General features: G+C 29.6%; 2 protein-coding genes and 1 long non-coding RNA gene across 8 annotated transcripts in view; 1 reads left to right on the forward strand and 2 right to left on the reverse strand.

Moving 5' to 3' along the window:
• Positions 1-19,491, reverse strand: part of Nca (neurocalcin homolog) — a 238,087-nt gene that overhangs the window by 161,583 nt on the left and 57,013 nt on the right. The gene's annotated exons all lie outside the window — the stretch shown is intronic.
• LOC100883363 (neuronal calcium sensor 2) overlaps positions 1-19,491 on the reverse strand; it is a 214,689-nt gene that overhangs the window by 138,350 nt on the left and 56,848 nt on the right. The window contains exon 1 of one of the 2 annotated variants that reach the window (XM_012288009.2): positions 8,122-8,530. The exons of the other annotated variant lie outside the window; for it this stretch is intronic. The gene's annotated coding sequence lies outside the window, so the exon portion shown is untranslated. Of the gene's footprint in view, positions 1-8,121; positions 8,531-19,491 lie in introns of those variants that run through there. 2 annotated transcript variants of the gene reach the window in all.
• The window catches only part of LOC105662800 (uncharacterized), a 61,534-nt gene that overhangs the window by 36,238 nt on the left and 5,805 nt on the right, over positions 1-19,491 (forward strand). For 3 of the 4 annotated variants that reach the window (XR_013039089.1, XR_013039091.1, XR_013039090.1), the window contains 2 exons: positions 12,193-12,907; positions 13,097-14,174. This is a non-coding gene — a long non-coding RNA (uncharacterized LOC105662800). Of the gene's footprint in view, positions 1-12,192; positions 12,908-13,096; positions 14,175-19,491 lie in introns of those variants that run through there. The other variant, XR_013039093.1, reaches the window with a different exon arrangement.

A 19,491-nucleotide genomic window follows, 5' to 3' on the forward strand; every position in this document is an offset into this window, starting at 1 on the left:
AATTTACTAATTTTTAAATAATCAATTTAAAAAGTTTTAATTTTCAGATTCACCAATTTTTTTTCTGTATTTTTAATTTCTAAATTTTCAAAAATGTAAATTTATAAATGTCTAAATGTTTAAATTAGCAATTTAAAACAATTTTTAAGTTTTAAATGTTTAAATTTGGAATTTTTTAAAATAAAAAATTGTTTAATTCTTAAATATTTAAATTTACAGGTCTTCAAATGTTAAAGTTTTCAGTCTTAATGTTTCAAAAACAAAATTATAAAAATTCAATTTTCCTAAATTCTAAATATTTGTAAATTAAAAATTTTTAAATCTATAATAATCTGTCCACCACAAAAGCACAGCACTAAGATTTACAAATAAGAATATAAAAAATTTGTTAATAACCATCTTGAAATAACAGGCTTTGCCCTTGATCATCAAGATTTCTGTGCATATTTAGTTACCTTCATAAAAAAAAGATTCAAACATATCTTAACAAAAGCTGTCTGTAAAATGTAGAATGGGGGATACAGATTTATCTAATTAATCCCGTTCCATTTTCACTGCAGAAAATGAGCAATCGTCACAGTAAAGTTATCCATTGCTCGTTTTAGCACTTTTATGAAGTACGAGTTCGTAGTAAAGAGCTTTATTGAATTTAAATGAATTCATTTATATGTTAATTGACTGAAGATTTTTCTACGCCAAAAGTGAACGTAGTCGAACGTCTAGAAAATCTTTGAGCGATTATTGAAGGTAATTAAAAATCCCGATATGTTTTATAATAATTAAACCCGTATAATGTAACGTACTTTGACATCATTCGTTTGCAATCGCGTGATAGACGGTTCATTAAAATCTCTTCGTCTTCTTTTTATTAATTATCAAGTCAATTTCGTTATGAAATATTTTCTCGTTATTAAACCATAAGCTTTTATTATCTTTTTCCTTTGGCAAAGTTTAAATCCTTTTATGAGCAAGATATTAAATAAAAATTTATATTTTTAAGCGAATAAATTGTATTGATTATGGAAACTAGTACATTTATGGTTTTCATTTGTAGTATATGATGGTTATTTTTTCTTCATGTCATAATTTGTACCCATATATTAATTTTTTATAAATAACATATAAATAAATGAAACTAATGAATATATTAATATTTATAAATCTTTAATATACATTTCTGAAATTTTCATTCTTACAATTATTCAAATCACTAAATTTTTCAAAATTTTCAAAATTTTTTAAATTCGAAAATTTGGAAATTTTGGAAATTCGAAAAATTTGAAATTTTTGAGAAATTAGATTTTCGACAATTTTGAAAATTCGAAAATTTGGGAATTTTGAAATTTTTGAGAAATTGGATTTTTGGCAATTTTGAAATTTTGAAAATTCAAAAATTTCTAGAAATTGGGTTTTCGAAAATTTTGAAATTTTTGAAAATTTGACAATGAAAATTCGAAAATTTGAGAATTTGGAAATTTTTTAGAAATTGAATTTTTGACAATTTTGAAATTTTGAAAATTTGAGAAATTGGATTTTTGTAAACTTTGAAACTTTGAAAATTCAACAATTTCGAAAAATTGAATTTTCGAAAATTTGAAGGAATTGGATTTTCGAAAATTTTGAAATTTTGAAAAATCGAAAATTTGTCAGTTTTGAAAATTTGCGAAATTGAAAATCCGAAAATTTTTAAAATTTCGGAAATTGGAAATTCAAGAATTTGGACTTTTTGGAAAATTTAGATATTTTTTGAAATTTGAATATTTAGAAATTTAGATATTTCGGAATGTTGAAAATTTCGAAAAATTTTTGAAATTTGGAATATTCGAAAATTTGGGATTTGAAGATTCAAACATTTTTGGAAATATGACAGTTTTGAAATTTGTTTATTTAGAAGTTCGAAAATGTTGAATTTTCAAATTCGTAAATGTCTAGATATAAAAATTTGAACATTACTTGTTAGTACAAAAATGTTCAAATTGATCTTCCATATTTTTAACAGCTTAAAAACTTGATATCTCTTAAATTCCAGATTTATCGTTATTTTGTTAGCCTAATTACGAAGGCTCAATCTTAAAGTATTTTGAATCAATCAAGACTAGAGTATCGGACTTTCGATAGTTTCTCGAAAGAAATTAATCGAACACGTCACAAGCAGGTAATTCCGTACGAAGCTGTGCACGATGCCGGAGAAATCAAAGTTTGCTCTAACTGAATTCCAGCATAAATTACTGACTGGTACTAATTAACCAATTATCGGCTCACGTAAAGATAATTTGTCACTGGCCTTGTCGTCTACGCTTCCTTCCGCTATTGGAATCGATTTCGGTGTTTAATTAACCGGGCTAATTTAAATTCGTCCACGATTGATCTCTACCCATATATCGTGTCTCTTCCTTTACTTCCTTTTCGCCAAAATTACCTACTACTGTTCCCTCTAACCCAGTAAATCTACTGCGTGATTCATCGATTTGTACACTTTGACAGTTGTCTAAACCTATCTCTCAATTTACACTGAAAATAGGTTCCTCAAAAAAGATTGTATTTTGAAATAGAATAAACTGAAATTAAATCTTGAATCTTCTTCTTTATATAACACTATGTATTTTTTATTTAACAGTATTATAACTCGTATCAAGATTAATTCAACGACCTAGTATACTATGACCTTCGGATGACCTCGAAGGTAGAAGAATTTCAAGAAAATATTATTATCTGCTGAAATAGATGCTAATAAAAATAAAAGTAAAGTAGTAAAATACTGAAACAGGAAAATTGTAAGGTAATAGTAATAGTAAAGTAAAAATAAGGAAAATAAAAAAAAATTTTACGAAAACCATTCGTTACGGACTTAGTCAATTTCACGATTCAACCGTTTAGGCGGCTTTCCGAGTCAATCGTTCGGACTCATATTAAAATATTAATCTTAAGGTTAATTCCTTTTGAATAAACGTGCGCGAGTCAGCACAATAAACGCCACATTCTAGTAACCAGAAACCGGAAATTCGGTTATCGGCTGATGTATCGATGTTCCGGTATACTGCATTACTAACAGGTTTTACCGTATATCCTCCTTCCGGCAAACATGCTTCAAAAATGACCATCCATTCATTTACCGTGTAAATAGTACCCTCACACATTCTATTTGCAATTGATTTCACAAAATTCAAACAAAATTTCAGTGAGATTTGGACACCGATTACGAAATATAATCTGTTAAATTTAACATCCCGATTTTGCTCACTACATATATTTCTATTTTCTTGCAAATATTTAGCTAATAAAATGGTTTTGAGAAATTCGTTTTTGAATATGTGCAATTTTTGGAAGACTCGTGTAAGACCATTACCATTGTTGGTGATAGCAATTATTTAAAAATAAATTACTAAATGTTCATCTTTAATTAAGTTTCAGTTGCATCGTTGTGATTTAATTTATAACTACTTATAAAATATTTGTAAATTTTAACAAAAAGAATTATAGTCGAAAAATACACCCATATAATTTTTATAATAAAATTTTCAAACATCGAATAATATAATTTATCATTAAATTATAACTTCAAAAAAATGTATTTTCCATTCTCAGTATAGATAAATTTTTTATTTATTAATCGCGTGAAAGTAATTACTGTCAATATTATGAATGTAACGTCTTCTATAGTAATCTCATACGTTAATATTTCATCTCAGATATGACAGTCATTATAAACAGTAGGAAACTCACATTTATAAAACTTAATTTAATTTTACATCGTTGTCATCAGTTATTAACACCACACTCTATCACATAATATACAGACATTTTATTACAATTACAGTCAGGTAAAGACAGTTGTCTGATTACTCGGTGACTGCCATTTTGAAGGGGGAAAAAAAAACGCGCGGGAGTTTCAAAAGTATGAAACTGTTCTCTATACGTACAAGAGTATACGCTAAAAATTTAACAAAATAAAATGCATATTCACGTCGTAAATTTACAATGATAGTTGAACAAAATCAGCTACATTTCATCAAACATAAAATTTGCACCAATTACACTTCACATGTATTAATCAAATGAAGGTGATTATTTTATTACTATCACTAACGTTTTTTATAATAATCTCATATGCATTGACAGAGACAATTTTTCTGACGAACATCGTAGATGTTTTCGATCGATCAAATTTAATAAAACAAGATAAAAACAATCGTGAGTGGTACACACAACTAGCATGAAATACTCACGAAAAAAGAATCAACTAAACAATTATAAATTTATGATACAAGCACAGGTTGCAGTACATATAAATTTAAAGTTTGTGACGTACCAGGAGAGTGAATTCATACGAAGCAGGGAAATACATTTAATTATTGACACTTTAATTCCTACCGCGTAATGCACTGTTTTAAAATGTATATTACAATTTTTATAAAATTGCACATGTGCTACAAAATTTGAAGCTTTTTCTCTTTAGGTAACATTGTTTTAGAGAGTCACTTTGAAATTATTTTCCTTCAAAATATATTTATTTAAAAATGTGCATAATCTTTAATTATTTACACCGAACACCTTTAACTGATATTCGTTATTTCAATTATTTACATGCTTTCTGCACTCTCATAAATAATAAACATAGGAAGAAAAATAGGTACAGTTTACAAGAAATAAGAGCCAACTGTTGATCTCACTTTAATTTTTGGACATGAATGCAATTACATTGATATATCAGTTCTTAATTGTATATTTATCTATTGACAGTATTTATTAAGGGTGTAAATAACGAAAGCACAAAACACAAAGGTAAGGGATTAATTAATATTTGTTGCGAAACAAAAATCGAATTATTTATAACAAATGTAGAACGAAATTGCAAATCAAATTTCAATCTAATATTTAAATCAACTCAAATGGTATAGCTTTATATTATTTACGAAATTTATAATAATTAAATTCTAAGCGACAATTTCTGACGAGGAGCGCAATGAAAACGACTGATCGAAGGGACGGTCGTCGAAAGAATGCTCGTAATTGATAAGCCGTAGCGGCCCGAGCCCCGCATTATCACGTGGCCCTTCCCCCACTCCGGCCTATACAATTGCGAATACAGTATTCACTCCCTAAATGTTAAAAAGATCTCTACCGTAAATGTTAAAATTCTATCCCCACTACTGGGGGATCCCCCTCGAAATCAGTCAAGAATGAAACACGATCGGTCGCCGAAACGACGAGGATCGAATATCGGTGAGACACATACTAATGCAAGCAAAGGAAAAGATTGTAACTTTCTTATTTCTTACTATTTTTTCATGAAACTTTTACTGTTGTATTTGTCTAGATTTCCTGATTAAAATGACACCAAACATGATATAATTACTTTAACAATTGTGTGTGTAACGAGTGATTAAAGTTTTTAACATAAAAGAGGACGGCGAATGGAAAAGAAAGAGAAGCAGAAGGTTGAGGCGTTCGGCAAACATGAAACACTCATGCGTCTTCTGTCTTTTAAATTCAAAAATCAAAATTCTTTATTTTTGGGGTTTCATCAATGAAGCTTTGATTATCGTATTCGTCTCGTTTTTCTGATTAAAATGGTACCAAACACGGTATAATTAAAATCATAATTACTTGTATAGCAAGCCTTTAGAAGGAATTCGCACCTCTACCGTAAATGTTACATCCCAAACTTTTATGGCTTGTTACATAAGTAATTACGATCGTAATCATATCGTGTTTGGTGTCATTTTAATCAGAAAAACGAGACAAATACGATGGTAAAAGTACCATTGACGAAAAACCAAAAATAAAGAATTTTAATTTTTAAATTTAAAAGACAGAACACGCACGAGTCTTTCATGTTTGCCGAACGCTCAAAATTCTATCCCTCCTTGTCTTTTGTATCGCTGTCTCTTTCTACGTTCGGCACACTACAAAAAATGTAGGACCTCTACCGTAAATGTTACAATCGAGACCGGCAAAAGTAACATTTACGGAGTGAATACTGTACCTGGCGGCTTTACTCCTAGACCAGCCTAAACGTCTCGGAAAAAATTACCCATGTAATTTTTCCGTCCGCGGACCCTCACAAGATGCAGCATCTACCAAATCGGGGTCGATGGAGGCCTCAGGGGTCCGTCGAAAAACGTCCCCCCTAGCCACGGACTGAACGGCCCCAGGTTCGCAAAAGCGTCCCTGTGTACGCAAAGAGATCACCGTCCAGGTTGCCAATTAAACGCGAATTTACCAATATTCTACCTTTCTCTCAGATTTTTCATTTGCTCCTTTACATGTCTTTTGAACTTTACAATATGCAAAAATGTGCATAAATGCATAATAAACTGAAGTGGCTTTTCTTCTTATAACAAATAATTAAAACAACACAAACTATGAAAATAATGCCAACACTTAAACTAAATTTATGGTTTTTGCATTTCTACACTCAACAATATTTATATATATTAATGCTGTATATAATATTGTATTCATCCATATTAATATTGTATATTAATATTTATATTAGTTAAAATGTACTTGTTAATTAAAATATTTAATTTGTAAAATATCCCTATTATTCCCAATATTTTATTACAAAATTTGTCTATCACTAATAATATTTAATCATTAAAATACGTCTATTAAATAAAATATTTAATCATGAAAATGTGTATATTAATTAAAGTATTAAATTATTAAAATATATTTATTAAATAAAATATATATTTGATGAAAAACGTTTATTAATTATAAAATGTCTTCTAATTAAATATTTAATGAAAAAGTATTCCATACATAATAGAAATTAATTAATATTATTAATTTTAGAATTAATTTTATACACAAACAGAAAACGAAATTTTCTAACTAACCTATTTTCCTGTATGTATATTGTTCGCATAATTCACTGTTATAATCAGCGAACTGTTCAACCACTCGGTTCTCTAAATTAAAAAAACCAAGCCAGCAAATATTTCTCGCCCATTTCACTATCTCAGAACCAGTAGCACGTACAAAGATATAATCATATCCTTGAAAAAAAAAAAATAAAAAATAGAGTTATATCCTTGAAAAACCTAGCGTACAATATAAAAGAAAAAAAAGAACGCATAAAAATTTTATAAAAGCAGCATAAAGTTATGACATAAAAATACGACGCAACGGTGATCGTATTATAAAAGAGAACACGCGCGACGGAAGGTTAACAACTTCACGCATCTTCTGACACATTTTTAACTTCCAGTGTACACGAAGTGTCGTAACAGTTGAGCATTTCGCGTGACTTCCATTTCAGATCGCAGATAAGAATAAGTCGTAACAGAAGTGAGGTTATGCTCATCCATAACAAAACCAGAGATTGAAGAATGGAATTTCCAACCTTTAAACGAACGGTATTGATATTCCGTGAAGCAGGAATATCACCTATCTGGTATTCATTCTCGATCCCAAGAGAACTTGAGAACTCACTATTACATGCAGCCTTCGGAAAGATCTACTTGCACAGTCTGATGGCTGCTACATTTTCGTGTTCTTTTCAAATTCTATTTTTCGTACGATCTACTACGAAATGGTACAGAAAACTTTTCTACATTTGTGTAGTTTTCTGAATTTATAAATTTCTAAGTCTTGTTATATTTTTAAACTTTTATAGTTTACTATATTTTTCCAGATTTCTCCACATTTATAAATTTGTACAATTTGCTAAATTTCTAGACTTCCATGTTTCTGAATTTTTATACTATTCTAGATTTTTCTAAATTTCTAAATTATTCTAGATGTTTAAATTTCTCTAGATTTCTACATTTTTCTAGATGTCTACATTTCTTAACTTTTATCATTCTCTAAATATCAAAGCCTTCCCACAATTTCTAAATATTCCTAGATACTTAAATTTCTCTAGATTTCTAAATTTTTTTAATTTACCAACAATTTTCTTATATTTCTTACTTTTTCTTAGAGTATTTCAAATATTTACATTTTTTTAGATGCCTAAATAACTCTGAATATCTCTGAATTTCTAAATATTTGAGAAGTTTAACGTTTTTTTTAATTTCTAACTTTCTTCAGATTTTTACAATTTGATATATTTATTTAAACTTTCATTGAATAATTTTAATAAATAAATATTTAATGCAATGAAATCAATACCTGAAGCCAAATGTGTATATAAAATTCCGCTTTTCCAGCATTTTTTCACCGGCCACATATAATATTCGCGATTTCCTCTCATTTCTCCACTATCCGTCTGTTTTTGTCAGTTTGCAAAGAGAAAGAAGAAGAAATTTTCATCGAAAAATTCAACTTCCGTCGGAAGTTTGCGAGTGTAGTGTGTAACTAACTTCTCGTTCTCTCTCTAGCAGCCTTTTCAGTTTCATGAGCTCATAATGTGGCAGCGGTATATCGTTCCAACTCCGGCGAACTGTTATATTCCTTCAATTTATTAATTCATGCGTTTACATTGGCATCGAGCGCTGCGAAGTGAAACAGTATGCACTTTGTGTACTGTGTAGCTAATAAATTGTGCTATTATCTTTAGACCAATCGAGAGACACACGACTGCAACGTGGTTTCCCCTTGGCTACGAATAAACCTATGGGGAAATGAGTTCCATCGTATGTTTATTTTAATTAATTAATTTATTTATTCATCTGTTTATGGAGTAAATCTTCATACAAGAAGAAATATAAATGGAGGGAAAAGTTTCTTTGTCAATTAAAATAGGACAATAATTAAAATTTAAATGGTGACGTAGATGCAGGCGAAATATAATGTAATATAGTATGAAATGTAATATACAAGATTTTTTATAATTTTCTAGATTTTCAATGTTCTAAATATCTAAGCTTCCAATTTGAAAATTTAAGAACTTCTACATTTTCAGTTTTTCAAGCAGACAGGTTTCTCAAAATTCAAAATTTAAAAATTCCAAAATCCAAAATTCCAAAATTCCAAAATCCAAAATCCAAAATTCCAAAATCCAAAATTCCAAAATCCAAAATTCCAAAATCCAAAATTCCAAAATCCAAAATTCCAAAATCTGAAATTTCAAAATCCAAAAGTTCAATATTCAAAATTTCAAAATCCAAAATTTCAAAATCCAAAATTCCAAAATACCAAAATCACAAATTTTAAAATACAAAATTTCAAAATCCCAAAATTCAAAGTTTCGAAATCAAAAATGTCAAAATCAAAAATTCCAAAATCCAAAATTCCAAAATCTGAAATTTCAAAATCCAAAAGTTCAATATCCAAAATTTCAGAATCCAAAATTCCAAAATACCAAAATCACAAATTTTAAAATCCAAAATTTCAAAATCCCAAAATTCAAAGTTTCGAAATCAAAAATTCCAAAATCTGAAATTTCAAAATCCAAAAGTTCAATATCCAAAATTTCAAAATCCAAAATTCCAAAACACCAAAATTTCAAAATCCAAAATTCCAAAATACCAAAATCACAAATTTTAAAATCCAAAATTTCAAAATCCCAAAATTCAAAGTTTCGAAATCAAAAATTCCAAAATCTGAAATTTCAAAATCCAAAATTCCAAAATACCAAAATCACAAATTTTAAAATCCAAAATTTCAAAATCCCAAAATTCAAAGTTTCGAAATCAAAAATGTCAAAATCAAAAATTCAAAAATTTCAAAATCAAAAATGTCAAAATCAAAAATTCAGAAATGTAAAAATCAAAAATTTGAAAATCCCAAAATTCAAAATCCCAAAATCCAAAATCCAAAATTCCAATTTTCTAAATTCCAATTTTCTAAATTCCAAAATAAAAAATTTCAAATTTCAAATTTTAACTCAAATTTTCAAGTTGCCAAATTTCTACATTTCCAAATTCATAAACTTCCAAATTTTCAAATTACCATATTTCTAAATAGTCAAATTCCCAAACTTTCAAATTTTCAAAATCTTTTAAATCGCTAATTTCCAAATTACCTTTTCAGCACCTTTGTAAGGAAGAATAAAATATTAAACACATTTTGCAGTTTTACAAACACTTAGAGTAACAGCATAAATTAGAGTGTAAATAAAAAAGTAACAAAGAGAAGAAATTTCGAATGCACACGAAAATGGTTAAGAATTAAAGACGGTTAATTAACGAGTACTTTAAGCATGCTACGGATTTTCGGTATGTATCTGTATTAAGATGAACAGAGTTAAGAGAACTACAAATTCGATTTGTGTAACCGAAATAACCGTTGTTAATCAATAACCATTAATTCAGTACTAATTACAGTGTAATTTCTTAGACAAATTGAGGCTATATAAAAGAAAAATTGAACTATCATCTTCCTCTATTTTCTCTAAACTAATCTGTATAATGCACTATCTTCTTACAAGTACTTTACGGTTACTATAACGTAAAGTATTTGTACGTTCGCATTCGTGGCCACCTAATATTTTACCGAGCGACGGATAATCCAAAGATTTAATTAAGTTGACTGCTCTCGAGGACAGATTCTGGATTATCCATGTTCCCTTCGGGTACCACGATAATGCATAGAATTCCTACAGCTACATCTCGAGAAAATCAAACGAGAAATTTCAAAGCCATATGGCGGACCGTTTTACCTTCTCCTTTTTCCTTTGATCATTCTCCTTTCCTGAATAATTAGACAGAAATAATTGCTAAAAGCCGACGGAAGCTGCAATCATTTGCATTCGTTTAACGTATTACCATGACAAACGTTACGCGCGCAAGAATTTATATAGGGTGTTTCTCCAAATTATTAAAATTTTGAAATTTCTCAATTACCTTTACATTTATTGGTTTGAAAGCTTTTAAGTTGTTCAAGTTGCAAACTTACAAATATTTCACTTCTGAAATTTGGGACTTTAAATTTAAGACTTTAATATATTTAGTAAATTTTCGTTTATTATATTCTATATTATATTACCTTATATTTCTTTCCTTTTTATTTAAAATTAAATCGTTCCTTCTATTTAAATTTAAATATATGTTTCATTTTCTCTAAGTGACTACAATCCTAAACCCTTCTCAATCTTCACCCCTACATTATACTTTTTTCTATGCAAAGAAATTTACACCACAAATAAATTAAATAAATGAAACTACCTAAACAACATCATTTTTCAACTTCTATACCACTATAATACTTGTTTTTTATTAATTCATTTTGTTGTATATTTTCATTAACGTATAGTCCGTATTCAGTATTTCTATAAACGATATTATATTTCTTAATCGTGCTACAATAAAGTTTCATTTTTGTCACTGGCTACTTTTGTACGTTCGGCAAACTTGGGTCACTGCCAAAACTACACTATGTAAGTAAAACTTCAGACACGAGAGATTTGCTTATTTTGAAACGTTAGTACATCCTCGACCACTTTTCTCAACCGCATTTAGACACTTCAGCCATTTTACGATTTTTACTGTTGACGTATCACGTGACTATCCGACTAACACCGAAAAGAAACGAAGTTACCCGACGTGTCATTCATTCGTTTACCGCGAATATTATTAAAACCGTGATGTAAAGTAAACCCTTAAAACTACGAAAAGTTCCGAATTATGTCGTGTTAGGTCTCGTTTTACTCAGGAAGAAGTCACAAAATATGTTAATAAAAGTTTCATAACATAAAAGTAAAAAATTTAAAGGTTTATTCTTGCAATAGGATTGTATCACGGATGAGTTACTGTTTGGTTACGTTCGAACGTTTCCATCACTCGCTACTTTTCTACGTTCGGAAAACTTCGGTCAATATCGGAACTACGCGATGTGAACGAGAACTCAGATCCGAAAGATCCACTTATGTCCAGATTTTACCGCATGAGCAGAAGTCTTAAAATCACAAGTAAATGTGTTCCGAATTACGTCGTGTTTGATCTCATTTTCACCAGGAAAATATCGCAAATATGTTAGTGAATGTTTCAATAATAAAAAAATAAAAAAGAAAACAGTTTTATCCTTCCAATACAATTGTGTTACGGATATTCGTGTTCAATATTTTGGTCACTACGTGTTCGATATTTCGGTCGTTTTCGTTGCTCGCTTTCTACATTCGCCATACTTCGGTCAACGTCGAAACTACTTAAAATTTAAAAAAAGTTCGCAGAGTTCGAGAGATTCGCTTATATTGAATCTTTAATAGATACTGTGTAAACTTTCATACGCGTGTTAAGGATCATATTCCAATGCGAAACTTCAGCTACAACAAAAGTAACGTTAAAACATTGATTTTTGCAGTTGATCGGAGGGACACGATAGTTATCGAGTGTGCTCGTAGAAAAAGGCTGGAAAGAAATCAGAAGTTGGCATCTCATAAAATGAAATGATGCAAGAGTAGGTGCTAACTAGGAGAGTGGAACGGCAACGAGGATCCATTGAAAACTTTTAACGAGTTGTAACTATAGATATGATTGAATGTTACTGCTTTATGGAATCTACTCGAACTGCTTCTACTCAGTATTTCGTACCACAGTACAATTAATTTACAGTTTCTCAAATTTCGAAATTCTCGAGTTATCGAACTAAGAAATTTTCAGTTCTTCAAATTTTTAATTCTTTTCTTACTAAATTTAGAAATACACAGTTTGTCAAATTCTCAAATTATTTATTAAACTTCAATATTCCAAAATTCTCATATTTTTAAATGGATAATAAAAAACTTCCAAGTTTTTAAGAAGTATAGAAAGTTCTAGACAAAGTTTTTTATACTCCATTAAAATTTTTTTAGAAAGACGCAAAAATAGGTCAACGTGTCAAGGTATTAAGGGATGATTAAGCTAGAAACTTGAAGCATTATATGTATAATGTAGTGATACACTTGCTTTGTCCATGAAGTTGATGGTGAAATATCATCGTTCTCGAGAGTTAATCTGAATAGTTTGAATGTATGCTTGATATTACGGACGACAGCTGCACTTCCGTTTAAAAGTCGATACGAACTTTCATGTGTCATGTAAGAGTTAAATTGTTGTCGATGAAATATCTCATATATTTATTGTAGTTCAAATAGTGATTTTGTTCAAAATCATTATTGAGTCTAACATTACTTTAAAAACGTGCATTGTGAAATTATTATGATTATTTTGGAACTTACAATTGTTCATAACATCTTAATTAATTTACTGAAGATATTAAATTTCAGTTTTATTGAAGTAATCGCTGGATCATTATTTCAAATTGAGATAATTGAAATAATTGACGGAATTGACTAAATTGTAAATATTAAAAAAATGGCTAAAATTGACTAAATTGACTAAATTGAAAAAAATTGGGGAAATTGACCAAATTGTAAAAATTAGCAAAACAGGTAAAATTGACTAAATTGAAAAAAAGTGTAGAAGTTGACCAAATTGTAAAAATGAAGAAAACTGGTAAAATCGACAAAACTGACTAAATTGAAAAAAATTGTAGAAGTTGACCAAATTATAAAAATTAACAAAACAGGTAAAATTGACAAAATTCACCAAATTGAAAAAAATTGTAAAAATTGGCCAAATTGTAAAAATTAATAAAACAAGTAAAATTGACAAAATTGACTAAATTGAAAAGAATTGTAGAAATTGATCAATTTGTAAAAATGGACAAAACTGAGCAAATTAAGAAAATTTACAAAATTGGCCAATTTTTTAAAATGGATAAATTAACAAAACAGACCAAATAAATAAAATAAAAATAAATTAAAAAAAAATTAATTTTATTAATTAAAATAATAATTATAATTATTAAAACAAAATTTCAAAATAATTTATTTATTTAATAGTGAAGCTGAAATTGAGAATTGAAAATATACATACGTAAACAAATTATAATATGTTACAGTATTACATTTGCCTGCCCATTGAATTTACAGGTCAAAGTGGGTAGACAAAAGGCCTTTTATCTTAGAATTGAAGATTTCTCAGCCCTATTGTTGAAGCAATTTTGCAAAATATATTCCGAACCACTTTGCATCGTGAAGATAGCAATAACGGTGGGGTAATAGCAACTTCGGTATTCAAGATACTTCTACTCTTCAACAGCGTTCTATTCAAAAAGTTTCAAAAGAACTGTATAATACGAATCCGCAGTTCAACTAAACCTTCAATGAAATAACGGACCATTTTAACAACTTCCTTTTTATCTTATTTTTAATCAAATTATATTGGTACACAATTTGTGATGCAGCAAGTGTTCAATTTATTATTTCAAATCTATCACTTTATATTAAATTAAACAATTTTTTTGGGAACATTCAAATTTTTATTTTTTGTTTTTTTAAATAAATATTCAAGTTTTTATTTTCTAATTATTTTAGTAATTATTTCTAATTATTTCTAATTATTTAGTATGATTGTTCTTTAATTTCTTTTGTGAAAATCCAAAATTTTATTTTCTAAATTGTTTAATGGAAACTTAAAACGTTATACTTTTATTTTTTGAATAAATATTCAATTTTTATTTTGTAATTTTTGTAATGAAAATTCAAATTTTGATTTTTAAATTTTTTGAATGAAATTTCCAAATTTTATTTAAACATTTTTTTTTTAAATATTCCATTTCTTATTTTTTAAATTTTTATAATGAAAATTAAGATGTTTATTTTATAATAAAAAAAATAAAAATTATTTTAAATTTCTTCACTGCAGTTCAGATTGTTACTAATTTTTAAATAAAAATTCTAAAGATTTTAACAATTTGCAATAAAATTTTACTGGTGTTTAATTTAAACTTTTTAACGAAAATTACAATAATAATTTTTACTTATTTTTTAATTAAAGTTTCAATTACAATTTATTCTCCAATTAACATTTAAATTAATTATTAGTTTAACTTTAGTGATAAGTAAAATATATTTTCTGTATTGTTCTCTCAATTATTTTAAATTAAATACTTTAAATTAACAATGGTGGTATAATAAAATGCACAAATATATAAATAATAAGTCCGAAGGATCATTGCTGATGAATATCCACACAAAAGCACGCTTTCCAACCTGTTCGTTTTCCAAACTCGAATTATCAAGCGTCTCAATTAAATCGCCAGAGTAAATAATTAAGCCGACGATTCTGAATTGGCCTTACTTCGCAAATTTTTCGTTCAATCGCTCGCTAAAGTAGCTCGAGTGTTCGATCGTGTAGCAAAGCCGGAGTAAACACGTAAAAATATAGCTACTTTCAATCAATTTCCGATTTGCATATTAATAAATATCGACAAACATGCATTAGTATGTATTGAATTTTAGAACGTGCTCAAACCGCTTGCGTGACGGATATATTTTCAAAATAAAGTACTAGAGCCGATTAATTACGCTGATTGCGCAATTAATGTTTAAAAATTTTTAGACCTGCACGCTGCGAGTTTTTTTATATTTTATTTGAAAACGTAAAGTATATTTTCGTTTGACAACTTGTTAATTAATTTACTTACTATAAATTCATATTTAAATTAATTAATTAATTCGACTTTAACTTACTTGATTTCAATGTTATTCATTTTCACGTTAATTTTTGTGTAAATTTGATATCAATTCTTTAAGAAAAATAGTTAAATGTTATTAGCGAAGCTTTACAGAAATTAAAAAATGTGAACATGTTTTAGTGAAATATGAAATAAATATTTTTATAAAAACTTTCTAATCAAATATAAAAATCGTATAAGCAAATTTTTTAATAAAAATATAAAGTTTGCTTAAACAGTTTTTAACGGAATATAAAGTTTGTATTAACGAGTTTTGTAATGAAATATAAATTTTGAACGAACTTTTTAATAAATATTTGTATGAATAGTTGTTAATAAAATAAAAAGTTCATGCAATTAAATTTTTTAATAAAATGTGAAATTCATTTAAAGACATTTTCTAATAAACTGTTTTTACAAACTTGTTTGTACAAGTTTTAACTTTCACTAGTACATCATATGGATGACGTTTAAATTTTCATTTAAATCTATCACCTGTGCTACTAAGAATTTATTCACTTATCTAATTAAAAATATTCATATTAACTACTTGAAACTGTGGATAATAAATACAACAAAATACACTGCTGGCCAAAATTAACGCACCACTTTCTTTAGCCGTTTCTTTCTTTACGTTCTGTTGGAGGTAGGACTTTGAAATTTTGAGGACAGTTGGGCCCATGGGTTATCTCAGTGCTCCAGGAGTGCCATTATTGCCTGCCACCCCGTTGCGGTATCGGCGACTCCTTGAATGCTAGGGGGTCGAAAAACCGAAAAAAAGGCTCTAAATTTGCGGCGTCGCTGGAGGCTGTGCGGATCATGTGAGCGATTGCACCTTCTGAGATCGAAGAGAGGAGGGTTCAAACTTCGTGAGAGGTCAATCCGCGGGATGCCAACTGCCTCCAATATGTCGTGGCTGCTAGGTGAACTTGGGGTTGAAAATCTCAAAATTTCCACTTTTTTGCATATCGCGCGAGAACGGTTCGAGTAATCGACTTGAAAATTTGTACAGAAATGCTCCAATGATCCCTCAATCGATCGCATGCACCCAATTTACCCGCCCACCCCCGGGCGTGGATTCAGAGGGTTGGAAGTAGGAACCCCCTCAGCGGGGATTGGTTTCACACCAGGCACAAACCATCAACAGGAACGATACCGTTGGCACGGAAACAAGTTTTTCCGTGAACTGCAGGTCTAAAATTGACTTTTAACTGTGAAAAAAATGAAAAAACAGCAAGGGGAGGTTTTTTGACAGCGTGTAGCGACCAAGGGGTTGGTGTAAACGCGACCAAACTTTTACCAGGTATAACTGGGGTTGAGAGGAAGCTTCGGTAAAAGTTTGAGCAAAATCGAAAACCGCCCCTTTGGGAGGGGCGGAAAATTAGGGAGGGGGTTGGGGGTGTCGCAGGCGGTTGAGCCGGGCATTTTCGGAAAGGCCGCAACCTAAAGAACTTCATTCTGTAAAAAAATTTCGGACTTTTTCTTTTTTTCTGTCGAATTTAGAGCCTTTTTTTTCGGTTTTTCGACCCCCTAGCATTCAAGGGGTCGCCGACACCGCAACGGGGTAGCAGGAAACAATGGCACTCCTGGAGCATTGAGATAACCCATGGACCCAACTATCCTCAAAATTTCAAAGTCCTACCTCCAACAGAACGTAAAGAAAGAAACGGCTAAAGAAAGTGGTGCGTTAATTTTGGCCAGCAGTGTATGGTGAACATATTTTGTAGAATTAATTAAAAATAAAAATATCTACTAACGTTTTCTACTGCTTCAGTGTGACAGTCAACATGTCAACCTTTTAAACCACACAATTTCAAAGAAAATAAAAACCTAAGTTGCACAGAATTTTCTTATAATATAAAGAAACAGAAAAACGTTCACTTCAATTATTTCGCACAAAAACGCCAACTTTTCGAGATGGGTTAAAATATATGCCACCATGCATAAAAGCTAAGCAAAAGTTTTTATTCCACCTAACCGCAAAGAGTTAAAGTGCAGTAAACTTACGGTGACTTTGCATGAGTGATCTGCGGAAGAAAGTAGCTGGGGCGCTACTCGCGTTTTTCTATGGCACGGTTTTAGAAGATGCGTTCGAAAAGTGCTACGTAATAAGTGCTACATTTTTGTATCAGTGCGGTATATAACCTATAATTTTTATCTTTCGACATTTTGTTGTGGATTGATCATTTTTGTTCATCTATACCATCTTTAAAGAACACTTTGGGGTACACAAAATTCTTTTTTTACCGTTTAACCTCTTAGGCACGGCTGAAGTTTACGCCGCGCTGTATTTCCGAAGAGTTCGACGCGAATTACGCGTAAACGCCACTACAATATGCGACAATGCTGTTCTACGCGAGTACATTGGAATGAAGTTTTTGATGATTAAATTATAATTTTTTCCAAAGATGTGATACATATGCTTTAACTTTGATAATTTACTTTTTTAGAAAATTCACAAAATATGTAATTTGCAAATGTTTCCAATATCGTATTAGCGCAAGAGGTGCTACGTGGTGACTAAGATACTTTGCGTAGCCTTTTATTTATGTAATGTACTTTTGTGGGATTTGTTAATACTCTTATAAAACGAGGTGAAGGCAAAAAGTGCGAATCAAAACATGAAAACGATCATTCGATTGAAACGGTGAGCGAGTGAGCAAATAGAGTGAGTCACTATAGTGGCGCTATGTCAATCTACGATGACATTCGCGAAAGCCACTATAATGGACTGTCGTCCAGAGAGATGGTATCTGCGAAAACCACTATAATGGCATATCATGCTTACGAGGTTAATAACTTTTGGCGCCTAGAATACCAAAAATGTAATTTTTAATGCTAGGAATTCAGCGGTTAATAAATCATGCGTATATAAAGTTAAATATTTTTAGCTTATTTGACGTGTGAGCGTGACGTCACATCGACTTTCATCTATAATTTGCTTGAACTGCGTTTATGAGAGTTAAAGTGATTTTTAAAAAAACGAACGTCTGTTTAGAATCAGTGATTCGAAAAACATGTTTTACCATTTTTACCGTTTTTAAAGCATGTTTTATCTTTTTTTACGTATACGACTAATAGTGTATGGGTAAAATCCAATATGGCGTCGCAGTAACCAATCAAATACGCCAAAATCTCTCAAATTGACATACGTATAACTTTTTAAGTACTGGATTTCTAACACTAAAATTTGCATTTCTGTCTAATGAAGTCAATAATTTTTTATTCCCAAAATAAAGTTTACCCCATTTTTGTTCGTTTAAATAAATAATATTTCAAGAACAAGCTATGAGAAAATACGTATGAATTGAAACTGAATTCGTATTAATTAACGACGTTGAAACGGTGAACCGTAAAAGTAGATACAGCGTCGAAATTGAACGTAAAAACGGGACATCCTAATATAATTGAGTTTTAATTACACCTTAGCTGCGACGGTATTAACCAAAGTTTCGTAAAGCGGAGTTTTCGTGTCAGCTAACGGAATTAATGGTTTGTCTGTGTTTGTTTTAAAATGAAAAATACAAAAAAGGAAGCGAAACGTCTCAAAACGAGGACACGTAAACATTGCGTCATGCTCCAAATAATTATACCGGTCGTTTTTCTTTTGTATGAAAACGCTACTCTTTCAGAGAGGAAAATCGCGACTACAATTAAGCTAATTTTTATACTCGAAGATGCAAAGCGATGAAACAATTTTTTTTGCTTCAACAAATATTAATTTTTTTTTTAAATCAGAATTAATTTCCTCTTTATACGAACTGTGGATAATAAGCACTTTCTGTGATATTAATTTATTTTATGGATAATTAGTGATATTAATTATTTGATTGCAAAAATTAATTTCATTGATTTGACTCATTTGAAATGGTGCTTGTTTAATAGGGGAATTGAAAAATATTTTAATTATAATTTGGTGGTTTTTGAATTTTCAAATCTGGAACTCAAAATTAGATATTTCTAATATTTGCAAGTTTACTGATTTCGAAACTGCGAAATTGAGAAATACACAAATTTTGAAATTTACAGCTTCGACATTTTTATATTTTTGAACTCAGAAGTTCTAAAATATATAAATTTCAAAATATGAGAATTTGAAAA

The sequence above is a fragment of the Megachile rotundata genome, chromosome 8 (assembly GCF_050947335.1).
Source record: "Megachile rotundata isolate GNS110a chromosome 8, iyMegRotu1, whole genome shotgun sequence".
Lineage (NCBI taxonomy): Eukaryota > Metazoa > Arthropoda > Insecta > Hymenoptera > Megachilidae > Megachile > Megachile rotundata.